The sequence below is a fragment of the Sinohyriopsis cumingii genome, chromosome 4 (genome assembly GCF_028554795.1).
Source record: "Sinohyriopsis cumingii isolate HCF-2022 chromosome 4, ASM2855479v2, whole genome shotgun sequence".
Lineage (NCBI taxonomy): Eukaryota > Metazoa > Mollusca > Bivalvia > Unionida > Unionidae > Sinohyriopsis > Sinohyriopsis cumingii.
The window spans coordinates 452325-469422 of record NC_142964.1 but is presented as its reverse complement, the minus strand read 5'-3'; the positions used below and the strand labels follow the sequence as shown (position 1 = coordinate 469422).

General features: G+C 34.5%; 1 protein-coding gene and 1 long non-coding RNA gene across 2 annotated transcripts in view; both read right to left on the bottom strand.

The window, feature by feature from the left end:
- LOC149800520 (thrombospondin type-1 domain-containing protein 4-like) overlaps positions 1–17098 on the bottom strand; it is a 217447-nt gene that overhangs the window by 196919 nt on the left and 3430 nt on the right. The gene's annotated exons all lie outside the window — the stretch shown is intronic.
- On the bottom strand, positions 2076–7938 carry LOC149800521 (uncharacterized). Its single transcript, XR_016420523.1, has 2 exons — positions 3011–7938; positions 2076–2944 (listed from the first exon to the last, which is right to left on the bottom strand). It is a non-coding gene; the product is annotated as an uncharacterized LOC149800521 (long non-coding RNA).

Below are 17098 nucleotides of genomic sequence, written 5' to 3'. Positions count from 1 at the left end.
GATTCCCGCATATTCATTATTGAACTACCGGTACAGTCCAAAAAAGTACGTGGTATGTACAACCGAAAAAAAACACTGAGGGTAAACCGGTACACCCGTACAATTGCGCACCTTTGACAATCAAATTGTTACGACTCTACGGTCATACACTAAGTAACTTAAAGAAGCAAAACCAACCAGTTATGTAAAATTTATCAAACAATTTAATTTTCAAAATGTTCTAAAATTCAAATTTAAGAGGAACTTACAGTATTATGAACATAATTTTAAAAAGTAATCATGACAACGCACTATTAAAGTCCGAAAGAATTAAATATTCAAAATAAATTCCAGATCCATGAATATACTAGTCCACCAACAGTTCAAACGTGTCAAAATGGTGTTGTCCGGAACATATGAATAATTCACAATAGTCCAAATATATTACTGTAGTCGAATGAGCACTTTCTATTTCCACTGAATATTCCAAACAAATGTTTCCTCTCAAATAATATCTAAATACAACATAAACTACGTCTGTATACCTGACGTCACAGCAAGAACACAAGAAATAAAATTGAGAAAATTGTCCAACGACTTACTTATATATATATATATATATATATATATATATATATACATAAAAGGTAAAATACGCATTTTGCCACTACTGCTAAGTGTCAAATCGCTAATCTCCAACATCGTAAAAGTACGTACATGATCTAACCCATCAAATAGGAAGTAGCTTAATTCTTCTAAGAACCCACCTGACCGATCTGTCCAATGAGAAACAGCCAAAGCTTGTTAACATGTTTAACAATAATTGTATTATTAGTAACTGTAAACAAATTTGTAAACAACTGTTTATAGATTATTTCCAATTTTCCATTATTAATATCTTAAAACAGAGCCAATGCACGTGCGAAATTGCAACTGCAGATAAAACTATTTATAGTTATGAATACAATTTATAAAAATAATAGATACACCTAACACCATATGAACGTATCACACAGTACAGTCTTAAACCATTAATTTGCATGCATGGGACAGCATGTGGTTTTACTTTTTTCATTAAAATGTGTGATTAAGAATTGTCTTTCTGGTGAAACTGTTGAAATGATTTGCGAGGATTAGCAAAGATAACGCAAAATGGATAATATGGGGAATCAAAATGATAGCCATTACCAAATACTGATATATCGTTATATTCCATCTCACTTGGAAATGTGCTTTACGACTGATGCACTCATACATTTAAAGGGAAAAATAAAAGGCCCAAATGAAACTGGTTTATGTGTGATTAATGGATCACTAAAATTAAAATAAATAGCAAGACACTTGTGGCTTTGGTACAAAATTTCATCTCGGAAATATCTCGATAATATGATAAAGTTTAAAAAAGAAAACTCTTCAGAAAAGGACAGAGAACTGAATCACACACTAAAGTATGCAAGGCAAAATAGAACTATTTCTAAAAAGCATTGTTACATTTTTTTGGACTTATTAGCCCAGGTTCAGTAAAGACAAAGCTCTTTACTGAGTTCATGCTTTAAAAAAAAAGAAATGTGTAAATGTTTCACCCAAGAATAAGTCAGATGGCCGGTGTATGATGTACTCATAATGCCATTTGCTAGCCAATGTACATGTATGTACAATCGCAAGTATTGCAACATTCCAATAGTTTTTTCCGATCATTGTCAGAAAGATCCAAACATATTCCGATTGTTGTTCAAGTATGCAGCAAGCCATTTAGTGAGCTCGACAGATGAGAGAAGGTTTAGAAGTACATGAGCTAAAGACTATCAAAAAAATTCTAAACTAAGTAAATGTGTTGTGGATATCTAAAGACAGTAAGTACATCTAATTCTAGATCTTAAGAGAAATACTGAAACAGTTTTTGGTTTACTTGCAACAAATACACCATACTTATATACATTTATAACAGACAACTTCAATGAAAGGTTTTAGAACTTGCATAAACAAAAACATGCTGTGAGCTGAATGCTTCCATTAAAACTTGAATCAACAGTAGAGTTAAGATTTGCTTGACCTAAATAAAACAAGTTTACAAATTTGTTTATTTTCTTGTTGCGTTCTTTTTTTTTTTTTTTTTTTGTCTGTTCTCTTAAGGTTCTTTTGGTTATTTTCATTTTTTTCTTTCTCTTTTTGTTTTTCTTTTGTGTGTGTGTGTGTGTGTGTGTGGTTTCCTTTCATCGATTCAATGTATTATACTGTATCCTTTTGGGAACCCAAATCATTTGATGAGATACAACAACCCATGCATACATTTGAACATTCTAGACGTAAAAAGTTGGTAATGATATATCACATAATACAGAAAAGACATAAAACTGAGAGATAAGCTGTGTTCAGAGTAATGTCCTTGTCCTACAAAAGGTTAGCATCATTCGGACTTGATGTTTGTATATTCTTTTATGAACTAATAAAGCATCTTTCTTTTCCAAATGCTAGTCAACACAGGATTATTTTCGCATCCAATGAAGTTGTCGTCCTCCAACCCTCCAGCCACAGAATGATTTGCAGTAAACCTAGTACCACTATATCATCTTTGCATAGAATGCTGTTCATTTCTTGCATTTGTAACCCTGAAAAAAGCCACACTGCAATGAGAAATGTTGTCCATATAAGGATTTCCCAGGGCAGGTGCAAGGGTATTTGGCGCCCTAATCAAACCCTCCACATTGCGCTCCCACTTCCCCCTCGGGGCATCTCTTATTATAAACTGTTCATTGGTATTATTACACGTTCGGCTTGATAATGTATTAATTTCATTATTTAGACTACATATTTAATGATAAAGGAATAACCTGACAGTGTACTTCGTTTTAGGCGCCACTCCCCCACCACCACCACCACCACCACCACCAAACTAAAATTACTTGGAGCCCTTGGTGGCCGCCTAGTACACCTAATGGGTTAAACGGGCCCTGTATTCTCAGACCTAATGGGTTAAACGGGCCCTGTATTCTCAGACCTAATGGGTTAAACGGGCCCTGTATTCTCAGACCTGTGTGCAGATTATTCTTATTCATACCGATTGGCTCAGTGAGATCTCATTCCAGGGAACTTTGTTTCAGTAGTCTTGCTAAAGTGACCATTTTAATTTATTTGGAATATGTATCGGTACACAAAAGATGAGATATGACTGTCTACAGAATTTTCTTTTGGTTCATTGTTGTCACATACACTTCAAATCCGCATCAAATATTCAAAGTGAAAGAAGAGAAATTATGTTCTTTAGATTGATTTTATAAAAGGAAAAACGGATGTGTGTCATGCAGTTTTATTCTTGTCCTCGGTTGGTAAGAAAAAGTACAAATTTATAATATTCCCTACAAAACTCAGTTTGAGCATTGTGAGAGAGCCTGACAGTAGCTTTCCATGGGTCGCTTTTAGGGATATTCCGGGTTCTTCCTCAACCAGATATACTGTCCGCCATGTAAAGCATGTTGCATAATGAAAAATCGCGTTAAACCAAAAGACAACAACAGTAATGTGAGAACCCAAGGAGTTATTATCAAACCGGAAAATATTGTGACGTTTTATCAACGTATCTATCGCACTGGTGTTTTGGCTGTCCAAATTCACCATTTTATTGGCATTAAAAACTGAGAAATAACCACATCGGTTAATTACATTAGCCCAGAGGTGGACAAACTTTCCAGTGCAAGTGCCGCATACACAAATTTACACCTTGTCGCGGGTCGCATAGTTCATTAAGTAAAATAATTGATATTTGAAATAGCAAAAACAGAAGTTTTTTTCTAAATAGCATCTAATTAATTAATTAATCAGATGTAAATATGTTGTTAATATCTGAAAACTTAAACTTAAACTTAAACTTCAAAAGAATCACATTTATTTGATAAACAAAGTAACATAAACAGAGTCAGTGCGAATGATGACTTGTTCCTTGGCCGCATGAAAACCCTTGGCGGGCCGCTTGAAAGCTCTTGGCGGGCCGCATGCGGTCCGCGGGCCGTAGTTTGCCCACCCCTGTCGGCGATTAGCCCTATGTAAAAGTGCTCGTTGTACTGTATGCTAACACAAGCATGGTCATTATACCTGTGATAATCCATGCGTAACAATATATCTAAGGAATCAGATTTTCATATATCGTTTTTGTCAAGGCTTGAAGTAATGAATACCATCGACTAAGTTAGTCGACCGGTTGAAAAAAAAAGTTTAATTTTTCTTTGTCGTTTCTCTTAATAGGGACGTTAGGTTGTATGTCGTAACTCAGCAAGAATATCAAACACCACTCGGAAGCACGTTTCCCTTACTGAAAACATACATATGTCAACTATTATTCAATCACATGCTACATAAACACTAACTTCCAAACATGAGCTTATTAAAATGTGTTTCCAACTTCGTTCCCACAGAGAATGCCTGCGATTTTTATACGTTTTTAAACTTTGAGGTTCATTCGTTACAACACATAAATTAGAAAGTAAGGCAGTATCTTTGACTACTTGCCATTTTAAATAACGATAAAACTGCATTAAAAAGATCCGATCTTTTTTCGAAAATTGGAGTTGGCCAGAATATCTATCCCAAAATCCAATTTGGCTACCACGATGGCGTACGTGATGCGTGATAAACACAGATAAATATATTTGATCTATTCAAAATCTGTGACGAAATTTAACTGTTTGTACAAACAATATTATATTTTAAGTTTTATTTTGCCATGAAAAATGAACACATGTTGTTAATATCATTAAATTCATAACAATATTAACAACGAATTTCCGTTCATTCTGCACTCACTGAGAAAACCGAAGTAAGGTACAGTGATAAGGTACCATAGGACGTAACACCGAATAAAAATATCTCTAAATCCGTTATATTAGTAATACCACTCATCTATAATTTACTGCATCTTCATGGTTATGATCAAATTATCCTTATACAAATATATATATACACATACATCCAGTTTGGCCCTGACAAAAACCAATCATTTTATTCTAAGAAATAAAATTTTAAAAACTTGTTTACATCTTAAACACTTAGTCCCATCATGACCTCCACAACAACCAATCATTTTAAAATAAAAATAGAACTTATTTACGTGGTTGCTACTAATTTTGAATCAAGGTCAGGATCTTGGTCAACACCTGATGTTTGCAAAACGAACAGTCAATGTCAAACTATTTTCTGGGAAAAGTATCATCTCCAGTGAATAAATTTACATTACAATAGCATGTAATGGAAAATAAATCAAATTTAAAACTGACAAACAAACAAATAAATTGAAATAAATTCATATTAAATCAGATATAATTCAATATACATACCAATATTTATATTCAATCGTATGTCTTTAGAGGTAACATACTTAAGTTATCTCATTATTTTAAAACTAAATTTTGGAACAATGCAAGTGGGGTAGAATTCAATTCCTGACAATATTCATTTTGTTCAGCAGGAAATACCGTTTTTAAAAATTATTTTACAGATTCAGTTTGAAAACAAAATCCTCAAGAATGACAGAGTTCCAGATTTTGATCGTATCTGAAGCACTCTTGATATATGTATTTCTCCCAGCCATCCAAGCCTATATTTCGCACGTATTCTTGCTTGACAGATGTTAGCAAAGATAAAAAGAATTTCATCCCTATCATTCTATACTTTTTCTCATATTTGCCATTTTTCCCAATGGTTGCACATTTACTATCTCACCATTCAAAGGCTCGGAGCTTACATGTGTGCTTGACACAGTTAACATGTCCCATCGAATACAATGATCGCTATTGAAAGACAAGAAGGCGTACTTGTGTGCTTGATTCATTTGGTAATATAAACTGCCCCATCAACTACCATGATCGCTTGATTGCCGAAGCAATGTAACGAAGTTTCATGCTTGATATAACTTTGTTTACAGAATTTAAACCAGAACTGAAGTGTTAGGGTTAGGGTTCCGATATCAACTGACTTTACCTTGAATGAGATGGGATGGTTTTCTTTCGGGACGTTACATCGCATAATGCATACACGAATAGAACAGTATCATATATTTCTTGATATGTATGCAAAAGGACCTTGACAGCACATGGAATAAAAACATTCTTATACTTTGTGGAAATCATTCGTAAATGAAAAGATAAACAATGCTAATACAATCATAGAAACATTCTAAATCGTTATCACATAAGTGTGAAGAATATTCACATGTTCGTATTTGTGTTATGCCAATCTGATATTTTAAAGACAAGGGCATTTATCAATTTACGATGCGTGTATGAGTTGGGCAGTTAAGAGAATGTGACATAAAAAGTGAACATATTGAAAATACTTAAGTGTAGAAGTTTCATTCTCCTCCATATAGAAGCTTTTGAAATTCCAATTTGCACATCAGCCATTAAATCGCAAACGTGAGCAACCTAAATGTGACTTGTTAGACTTTTCTCTCTTTGCATATTAGTATTATCAGATAACGAAGACTTTTGTCAGTTAGAATTATCACAGCCAGTGAAGGCCTTTGTCAGTTAGTATTATCACAGTCAATGAAGACCTTTGTCAGTTAGAATTATCACAGTCAATGAAGACCTTTGTCAAGTAGTATTATCACAGCCAGACCGCATACATCACTCATATAGAACTGTAGATTGTGTCGGGACGGAAATGGAGTCTTTGACACCAGACTTTACCCTTTTTTACACTGACAGTGACAACAATGGAGGTTGTTATGAAAATGATTGAGATTATCAAAACTATAACATCTTGTATATGCACTGAGCCTTGGGACATGAAAGTATATTCGAAACAGACGTTGAGTAGAAATGCGTGGATGCATTCTGTGCAGAGGTTAACTGAATGGTCTTAAAGAGTTCATTTGGATTTTTTAAGATTTCGGATTAATGAAAATTCGACGCCAACACGGTGTACCATCAGTTACTTGGGGACGTGAGGATTACTTCACACTGTATGTAGGTATGAGACATTAGTTAGGTGGAGACATTTGGACTGTGTCACACTGTGTATGGGTCTAAGCCATCAGTTACATGGGGACGTTTGTGTCATGTTACACTGTGTATGGGTCTGAGCCATCAGTTACATCGAGACGTTTGGGTCATGTTACACCATGTATGGGTCTGAGCCATCAGTTACATCGGGACGTTTGTGCCATGTTACACTGTGCATGGGTCTGAGCCATCAGTTACATCGGGACGTTTGGGTCATGTTACACTTTGCATGGGCCTGAGCCATCAGTTACATGGGGACGTTTGTGCCATGTTACACTGTGCATGGGTCTGAGCCATCATTTACATGGGGACGTTTGTGCCGTGTTACAGTGTGTATGAGTCTGAGCGATCAGTTACATGGGACGTTTGTGCCATGTTACACTGTGCATGGATCTGAACCATCAGTTATATGGGGACGTTTGTGCCACGTTACACTGTGAATGGGTCTGAGCCATCAGTTACATGGGACGTTTGAATTATGTTGAAACTTTAATATTTTACAGCACCTTCGATTTGATTCATCGGGAAAATATCACAAAATGGTCATAAGGTTAGTTGCAGCGTTCGGATGATAAAAGTTAAGTAGTTTGACGATATAAAAATGAGATTGAGCAAGGGAATATCTTTGAGAAAAGGTCTGTACGAAATATGTAAGGTGGTTTTGCAAAACAAGTGGAATGCAACATGTAATAACGAACTCATCAGTTAATTTTTTATACATCACAATCTATACGCTTGCACCGGGTATTAATTTTACATTTTTACAAAGCCTTTGAAACAAATATTTAGACGTTAAAATCGTACCACGTGACGCAGAAAACTATAACTGTGTAGTTCTTAACTACAGGAAGGGACTACCAGTGTACTGATGTGCCCGTCGTGTGTGTTTTGTAAATATTTATTTAAAACAAATAATTTAAATATAAAGTTCTGTTATTTATTTCTTTTGATTCGTTATTATTTATAACCATTTGAAGAATGGAACATAATAATTTATGCCGGATTAATTAGGTCATGAAATAAGAAATGGAGCATACTAATTTATGCAGGATTAATGAGGTCATGAAATAAGAAAATTGATCACACTATGGATGAATGGAATAGTTTTAAATTTGAGAGGGAAAATAAAACACGGAAACAACTCTAAATTTGAGAGGGAAAATACAACACGGAAACAACTCTAAATTTGTTTCTAAATACTCCAAGCAATATGACAGTGGATAAAATCACATTTACTTGTTACATCCACGTGAAATCCTGGTTCTGCTCGCTTGTAACGCAGTAGACAGTCAACAAATTAATTTAATTCAAGATACAACTAAAACAATAATTAACATTTGACACTAGATGGTACATACCATACACTACTGCCTGCTGCTAATAAAATACCGTCTACATTTTTGAAAAATGGGCATCAATCAATATATTATTCTGTATCAATATAAGCCGGAAATAATTTGTAATTGTACTACTGGAGCGTAAATCATGTCATTAGAAGATACATCCATATTTAGAATATATTCAAATTATATACTAAACTTCCATACAATGAATATATTTAGAATAATAGTCAATGAGACGCCAGCATCGATGAGCACGGATTTTAATTTTTTCAAAATATATATTAATGTTTCTTCGAGAGTATAAATAATTTGTTATACAGATATCACTATGCATAGTATTGACTGATGTAAGTAATTTGTTATCCATATATCTCTATGCATCGTATTGACTGATGTAAGTAATTTGTTATCCATATATCCCTATGCATCGTATTGGCTGATGTAAGTAATTTGTTATCCAGATATCCCTATGCATAGTATTGGCTGATTTTAACAATTTATTATAAAAATATTTATATGCATAGATTTAGCTGACACTAAGCAGTTTGTTATCCAGATATCCCTATGCGTCGTACTGGCTGATGTAATTTGTTATCCATATATCCCTGTGCATAGTATAGTATTGGTTATTACTAAACAGAGTTTGCGCATAACTTTGAGGAAAATTTCGGAACTTCGCATTAATGCAATCTCGCCAATTAGTTTCACACTTTTCATTTTGTACAGTCAGAATCTCGCCAATTAGTTTCACACTTTTCATTTTCTACAGTCAGAATCTAACAATTAGTTTCACACTTTTCATTTTCTACACTCAGAATCTAACAATTAGTTTCACACTTTTCATTTTCTACACTCAGAATCTAACAATTAGTTTCACACTTTTCATTTTCTACAGTCAGAATCTAACAATTAGTTTCACACTTTTCATTTTCTACACTCAGAATCTAACAATTAGTTTCACACTTTTCATTTTCTACACTCAGAATCTCGCCAATTAGTTTCACACTTTTCATTTTCTACAGTCAGAATCTAACAATTAGTTTCACACTTTTCATTTTCTACACTCAGAATCTAACAATTAGTTTCACACTTTTCATTTTCTACAGTCAGAATCTAACAATTAGTTTCACACTTTTCATTTTCTACACTCAGAATCTAACAATTAGTTTCACATTTTTCATTTTCTACAGTCAGAATCTAACAATTAGTTTCACACTTTTCATTTTCTACAGTCAGAATCTAACAATTAGTTTCACACTTTTCATTTTCTACACTCAGAATCTAACAATTAGTTTCACATTTTTCATTTTCTACAGTCAGAATCTAACAATTAGTTTCACACTTTTCATTTTCTACAGTCAGAATCTAACAATTAGTTTCACACTTTTCATTTTCTACAGTCAGAATCTAAATTGTGTACGAACAGAGCAATATTATTTAAATGATACAAGAGGAAAGTAATGAAACTTTAGTAACTCAAATAAGGAAGGTCAACATTTTTTAATTTTGTTATGTACCTGGTGGCTGAGTCTTAAACTATGGCCACGTTATCAAATATACCTATTCCTCGAGACTGCTGGATGCCTTTTCTGGATAACAAATAACAGTGTGCGCCCTGTAATTTCGTAAGAGCAATGCGATATATCGCTGATTCACCGCACTTTTTATATTACTTAATTGAGCTTAGTTTTATTTACAGATAATAAATATTGTATTAAACCCCGTATCTGGCTACTGGCGACAGCTGTATATCCCTACCAAACATAATCCTACCAAAGGTTACAAGTAATTACACAACTAAAATTTTGCTAAGTGCTCTAATGAAGGTAAGTAATGTCTTTGAATATAAATCCAACTGCACATTTCTCAGCAGTCTGTGATTTATTATAAGGTCTCACGGAAAGACTTGAGATATAAAGGTCTTAAAAGTAGAATACTCATATCCACGTGATCCTACAGCGACAAAAAGTATTGTAATTAGGATTATGTGTAGATCATTAAAAACAGGTGTAGGAAATAGTTTGATAATTTTGACATCCTTCCAATTAAAACCGTGCCTTATTCAGCTTCCTACTTTCACAATGCCAATAAATGTTCATCCTCTTTTTTTTCCTTTTTATTTTAATTGAAGAGTAGCCAGCATCGAGTGGTTTAGGTAAGTGGTATGAAACACTAAAATCCTCCTGCTTCCATTCGGTAGACATTACAAGAGTTTAAAGGAGATAAAACAGAAACTGTCGAAAATCAAATAAGGATGGGAATAATTGAAAGACATAGAGGTAGAGATATAGATTTAACATAATTTTATCTGCATTTTATAACGGTTTCGTGAAGGGTGATGGTAAGAAAATACTGCAATCGACATACTTTGAGTGCAGAATCACGCATCACTATGGTGAAATCGATCATGTTCACAAAAAACAAATGTATGAGAGAAAGCGTGTGAATGCTTTTCTTATGGACGAGATGTTTTGGCTGGCTGTTGGATCACTTCGTTTGTCGTGTTTTTCACATTTGTGAATTGATGAGTTTTAGAAACTGAAGCCAGCATTGCAACCTTGGCATGGTATTTTTAACAACAACTTTCTGTGGTCGAATTATTACCACTTTTAAGACAGGATTAAATCAGGCAAACAGTGGCACAATGGTAGAAACTACGTTTCGTCATATTTTCCGAAGAAATTTCGTTGACAAACTTTCTTCAAACTGATAGATGTAGCAAATTTAATAATAAAAGTCTACTCGGCGAATAACGTGTGTTTTTCATCATCACCATTATTGATCTTATATTTTGAGTTTGCTAATACGCTTGATGTTTCATAATCTTCCTATATTATTGATCTTTAATTATTAAATGCTATTTTAGTGTCCATGTGTGGCGTTGTTGAAATCAATATTGTTTCTATGAGACATGAACAAAATGTTGATAGAGTACTAGATATAGTCATTGTCATCATCATCATTAGATGTCACTTCCTCGTCATCGTCTATGTGTATGCACAATACGTCTGGTGTGAGAAACATGTTGCATATATTTAAAACGATTTAATTAACATTGTTTATTTCAAAGCACGTTTACGGAATGCCTGTCGTTCAAATACACGAATTTAGCTTTCGCCGGCAGAAAGGATAATTACCTGCCCAAGCGCTTGAAGGAAAATATAATCCAAAACGTACGCATTTAAAAGACGTAAATATAAGAGAATATTAGTCCGAGATAAAAGTCGAACAAACCGACCGTTCTGGGTTGAAATAACAGAGCTAGATGAACGGAAACAGGGTAAAAGACGGGGAGTTGAGGTTGCAATTCATACCAAAAATTATATCTTCTTTTACCATACTTTGTTTGACAATCATCAACACAATAATCAAATGTACCCTTCTTATTATTTGTATAAGTTTTACTGTACCGAAATTATATTTTATTGCGAAGAAATGATATTTTATTGCGAAGAACTGAAATGGAAGGAATCCACCCGATTCTAACAATAAAAAGGTTAATCAACATAAATGACACAATTGAGAATTAGGGTACGTAATGTCCGCCACTTGTTCACTCTTGAAATAGCATGAAAATTTAACTTGATTATGAAAAGCTCGATTTGTGGTGGCTTGTGCTTGACACGTTAGATCATTCAATGGTGCCATAGAAAATGTTTTCACCCTGTCTGGAGCAGTTCCGGATCATGTAACAGTGACCTTTCGTAATTCTCACATTATAGACATTCTACCGAACTTCATTGATTACGGAGAATAATATATGAATGGGAAAACGCACGTGACATCTTGGTTATTACCCACATATACTGTAGCTTTCATTTTCTCTCTTTAATATCAAGAATGATTTATTTTTTTTAAAATACAAAACTATTACGACAATATGGTTCCTATATAAACGATACTTGTATACAATCCATAATTAGTTGCATAAACAATTTAGATCCGTTATGTCTGGTCTTTCGTTTTCACCTTTCTTGTACCTTTGGGCTATTTATTTTTCTTCTCGTGTGTAATTTAAATGAAAAGTGATAATATTTAGTAATAATAGCGGAGAATGAAATACTGCGCAATTCAAGTGAAAAAGGTCACGATATTTGGCAATAACTGCAGACAATGTATACTATGCAATTCTAGTGAAGTGTTACGATTTAGCAATAATACCTGAAAAATAGTACTTCATAAACGCAAACCTCGCTGTCTAGTAACGGGGATAATAAAAAGTTATAAAACTCATTGTTGCTGTTATATATCAATGTTGTTGTAGTTATTGTTTTTGAGAGTCCTGTTATTTGTTTCTTTCTTTATTTATCACCCATCTCTTACGCAACAAAAGCTAATATCTAGAAAACTCTAATTATTTTTGGTTGTACAGGTGTTTTACTTTTTTTAATTGAAAATGGTATTGAGCAAGCAGCCAATGCCAAATATAATTTAAAAAAAGACATAATACGAAAAATGTCTGTTCCCTAATTGGGCTTTGTTCATCTATCAAACTTTCAGGAATCATTTGTCAGAAATATGAGATTTCTAAGATACTTTTTTAGTGTCGAAAACCAGACTGTAATGCTATAAATATTCCACATATCTCGATGTGCTAAACGCATTACGACCGTAATTACTCCCAGATATAGATTCCCATGTAAATGCACTACGACTGTAATTACACCCACATATAGATTCTCATGGGAAGACAGGGAAGTGCTGACATAACAAGCTATATACTGCCTACATTTCAGAACATGCATATGATATCTACGACCAAAGTACATGCCTTATGTGTCATGCATGTTTAAGAAAACATTTGTAGGTGTTTGAAAAACCAGTGACGTTCCCTATCACGTTTCAATTCCTTACAGTATATGTTAGATGAAAATAGAAAGCTTTAAAATCTAACAGACTACCCAAAGCGTAAACAATTCCAGTGTGTGCATATCGATTGTTTTTTGCAGGATGTATAAAGGATTAGTTTCTATACATGCCATATATACTAACTTTTAAGTCTAGCACAGCTACACACATAATGCACCGGTAGATCAGGGTCTATGAAGTTTGTGAGGAGTAATCAGTGGAATAAACAAGATTGACCCTGGTGTATCAGCGAATTATGCGACTGCAGATCTATGTCTATGCAGTTTGTAGCTAGACCAGATTTAAACGCGAGTATATTCGGTACAACTTGTATTATATCTCAAGATTTGCGAACAAGTACACATTAAAAGAGACTTTTGAAAATTTCACTAGCGATAAAACATTGTGATAGCAGCTGACGAGCCGAATTCAAACAGTTCCTTGCTCCACCTTCTCTAAACTTGGCACACTTTCTGTCTCATTAGTCATTTTTATTGAAACACTTTCTGTGCTAATTAGTCCTTCTTAGTTAAGCTTCGTTGGCCAAACTACGGTAATGTTTTCCTTTCGATAAGCGTTAACAAGCAAAAGGAGTATCAGAGAACTACTTTCAAACCGGAAAATAATGCAATAGGATGTTTTGAACATATATCAACACACAGTCATATGTTAACAGTCCTAACCCAGCACAGGATTTGATATGCACTACCGTGCTATCAAGACTAGTCTGGTTCAAAGCTGCGTATGCTCCCTGCGTTGCACTCCGCTATACGAATAGCGGAGTGCAACGCAGGGTGCATACAATGCACAGAACCAGACTATACCAAGACCGGCTAAGTAAACGACTCGTCAAGGAAGCATGCCAAAATCTATATTCTAGCCAGAGCCTCGTTTTAAATGTATATGTTTTGAGATTTTGTTACCTCATACTCTCCTACTTCTATCTTGACTACCTAGCTGTACAATGCTGTAGATTCTTTAATAATATGTCCATTTCCTATTCATTACACGTCCCATTCGGGGCTGTGTAGGCGTTCTACTGACATAAACTAAACTGAGAAAAGAAACAAAATCAATACATCTCTTTAGCGATTTTTTCTTGGCGAAGAGTAAATATGGGCGATTTCCCATGAGATTTTTCCCAGCGAAAACTAAATCAAAATTACCTATTTGTTTTACTCCATGAGTATTTTAGACAGAATGTTCTCCAAAAGGCGGTAATGATCTATTACTAATTGAAATAACAATTACAATTAGAACAAAACAAAAGCAAACAAAAAGATTAACTTCCATCACAGTTCACTTGCTATGTATTTTCTTGCCATCCTCTTTGTATGACATTCCGTAAGGTCCTCTTTCTGAGTATCCCGTTTAGTATGGTCCTCTTTATGGGTATCCCTCTTCCGTTTGGTCCTCTTTTTGGGTATCCCTTTTCGTATGGTCCTCTTTAAGGGTATCCTCTTTTGTTTGGTCCTCTTTTGGGGTATCTCCTTCCGTGTGGTCCTATTTAAGGGTATCCCTCTTCCCTTTGGTCCTATTTATTGGTAGCCCCTTCTGTATCGTTCCCTTTCTCGAGATAAATGGGTAACATCACATCTAAAGGACCCTTTGGGTCGATTTTCTATACATTTCTGTACACACTGGGTATGTCTGCATTGGCCAAATTTTTTGGAACGACAGAAAAAATCACAGATACACACTGACATACACTGACCTGTAGAAACACGTGTTGACCGCTCCAGTGGCCAAAGTGGTTAAAGCGTACGCACCGGATGCGGGAATTCGCGGGTTCGAACCCCGACCGAGTCATACCAAAGACGTATAAAAATGGTACTAGCAGCTACCTGGTTTGGTTAGTGTTATGACTGGACGGCCTGGTGTCAGGATAATGTGACTGGGTGGGAAATCAGGCTACATGTCTGCGGCATGATGCCCCCAGTGCAAGACATCACTGTAAAGTGCCACACTGCAGATAATGTACTGGAAAATTGTTAAAGCTACGTTAATAATCCAACACACTCAGATACACAGACATACAGAAACACTGGATAATTTAACTCAATGTAATAACTACCCAAATATTATATTTTGCTTAACAATGAAATTAACAGAATCTAAACGATCGCATTTACCAGATTTAATCCAGTGAGTAGACTTTTATCCAACACTTTACTGTAAATTGTTTTTCGAATACAGACATGTTTTCAATCATTTTAAGCTGTACATACTGCACCGCTCAGCTGGAAAGCACTTGATATAGCTACGCTAGGCTGGGTTAAGGTGTATAGACCCCCATGTACCCTCCTGCAAAGCCTAAGAGTCGACTAATATATACATGAGTCACGATAGCTCACTGGTTCACGTGCCTGTCTCGCAGCTAAAAGGATGTGGGTTCGAATTTTACCATCAGATCAGCTACAACCAACTACCGTAATGTCTCCTTGATAAAGATGCATCGGCATTAATTATCCTATTTGCGTTGCTGTTATGTAAAGCACGAATATGAAAAGCTACTCTAACCAACATTCCCAGTTATTATATTCGTTTACCCCCCCCCCCGCGAAAAAAAAAGCATCTGTCTCATTGCAATTTTTGCTAAAAAAATTATACAGTTACAACATTCTTCATCCACGTTTTCAAGCTCTCATTTAATTGATACATGGTTTAGTATAATGCCAGAAATTTAATTCATTACAAAATACATAATCGTGTTTGTTCAGAAGTGGGCTTGTAAGGGAGGAATGGGTCTCAGATTGACAAAGAATTCCAAAACATGTTTCTGTATTTTTTTTAACTATAAGGACCAGAGAAGACACCCCCCCCCCCACAACAAACAAACAAAAAAAAAACAAAAAAAAACAACATCGAGAACACAGATATTTCAATTTTGATAACAAAATAAAATATTCTAATAAATTTGAGATCGAGACCCGACGAAAATCCAAAATGGAAGGCGAAGACGTATACTGTAGTCAGTATAACACTGATGTGTCAACAGTTCTTTGTTCAAATAATCCGCAAATAATAATATTCCGGGGTTTGAATTCGGAATAGAATTTCAAAAAATGTCTTTGTCCAAGAATTCTGTATGAGCACTTAAATATTCTCCAGGGAAAAGATTTAATCTCTTAGAATCCAAATAATTTTAAAAAAATATATATAACTCCAACTGGTCACAACAGGAGAAAACACCTTGATATCTAATTGTTTAAAAGCCCAACTGAGATTATTTCTCAAGTCAATCTCAAGTAAAAAGTCATTCTTTAAATCACACATTAAGAATGAATTTAAAAAAGTTGTTGATTTCTCCACCTGTTACTAATTTTGAATCAAGGTCAGGAACTAGGTCAGCATAAAGATGCAAAGTTCTGTTATTAGGTGTTTAGGAAAAAAACAGTCAGATCAAACTAATTTCTGGAAAATGTTAAATTCCAGTAAACAAAATTGCATTACTATAACATGCCACAGAATTTTTAAAAATTAAAACTAACAAACAGAGAATTAAATAAAATTCAATCAATATAAACGAAACCAAATATACTTAACACCTGGAATTAATTTATATTTTGCAAACTTTTAAACCAGGATTACAACAAATTACATGTTTGAAGAAAGGAACTGAGAATTGGAGGCAAAAGCAATTCCATTTTTTAAATCTACCAAATGGCATTTTTGCGAGATGTGTCTGCTTTATTGTGCACTTTACATTGCAGTTTTGATATATACACGTGACCTTTTGTATTCAGTAAATATTGCGTTCTTGTCCTTTTTGTATAATATAGAACGTTTATTACGTCATTTTTTATTGCAAATCTTTTATTGATAAGGCACATATCCTAACCTTTATTAAGAACACACTGACACACTCGGATACACACATATTATTGTTATTTTTATATGAGGTACGGGTACATATAGTCTACAGTGTTACTT